We start from the raw sequence: 1570 nt of genomic DNA on the forward strand, positions 1-1570 counted from the left end.
GGTTATCGGCTACATGAGTTTTAAAATATCGGCATATCGGATATCGGCCAAAACCCCAATATCGTGCATCCCTACTAGTTTTATATTAATTACACCATTGATTTATCTATTTTATTAATCTAAGGAAATACTAACAGTGGAGAGAAACATTCCTGGCTTTAACACTTCTTTTTCATTTAAACCCTTCGTTGAACCCCAGTCAGTCTCGGCCGATGGCCCCCCACAGTGAGCCTGGTTCTGGTTCTGCTGGAGGTTTCATGCTTGGTACGAGGGATTGCTGAAGAGTCAATGAATCGATTCTATCAGCTGGTTTTCCTTAGATAGAAAACTTTAAACCAACCTGACTGGATGATCTGATTGAATCGTCTCTGTAAAGATAATACATTGTTATTTGGTGCTAAATAAATAAACTTAATTGAATCGAATTAATATTAATAAACATATAAAAAACAAAAGAAACCATCACCGTCCCAGTTTCCTAATTTCATCTGGATGACATGTAGTTCTTTTGATCTATGAGCTGGAAATGCTTCCAGATTTGATTTCCGGAATCTGGTCACCTTCCTAGAGACTAACTGTAGTTTTTAGACAGTTTCTGTCCTCAACGTTTGTATTTTATGGACTGTACTTCATGAGGGGGGACCTGTTTGTTGGGAGGTGCTAGTTAGCTAAGCCTCATTTCTTCCTCTGTTACCCCCTATGCACATCTGCAGGTTAACACATCCTTCGTTAATGTAGATAAACTTTATACGCTTTATTTACTAACCAACTGATCAAAATCAAAGCATAAAATCTAAAAATAGCTAATCATATTGCAACAGGAGGCTGTACTCAGCTACTGCTGTATAAATTAACATGTCAGATAACATCACATTGCACCTTTAAGCCTGATTTTGCAAACAAAGACAAATAGATTTGTATTTCTGAAATAAATGTTATAGCAAGAATTGCTTTTTCAATGCGACTCCAGCAATGAAACAGATACACAACTTTCCATCAATGTAGATGGAAAATATCAACTTCTGTGTTTTTTTTAAGATGTCTATGTTTGTATGTTTTGTCTTTTTTTTGTTGTTATCTTTATTAGTGAGAAAATATTTGATTATTGTTGTTTTTCTCAGAATTGGATTTGGTAAACTCAAAACGTATTTCAATGGGAAGACTTTCAGAATAGAATTATTCATTTAGATATCTTATATAAGACAGGGGATTGAATGGCCGCCATTTCTAATGGATTAAACTTTTTTCTGTTCTAAAACCAAAAACAAAAACATGTCTTCAATTCCAAAAAAAGTAAAAAAAACAAACCAATGGACTTTGTTTTCAAGTTTGAAGATATTTCGTTTCCCATCCAGGAAGGTTTTTCAATTCAAAATGTCAGGAATAGCGTTGAGGAGCGTATGTCTTTGAAAAGGGGTCGTTAAAGGGAATTGTTGGCCTGACTGAGTAGGCGAGGTATTCTGTTCCCCTGTGGGGTTGAGATGATAGCGGGAAGGGATAAACCTGTCCTTGGTTTTCGCCTGTTAGCTGTTGGTTGTCTTTCCCTGACCTTCCCTCTGATCCTGCACTG

Source organism: Cyprinodon variegatus, unplaced genomic scaffold, assembly GCF_000732505.1.
Source record: "Cyprinodon variegatus isolate N-32 unplaced genomic scaffold, C_variegatus-1.0 Scaffold800, whole genome shotgun sequence".
NCBI classification, from domain to species: domain Eukaryota; kingdom Metazoa; phylum Chordata; class Actinopteri; order Cyprinodontiformes; family Cyprinodontidae; genus Cyprinodon; species Cyprinodon variegatus.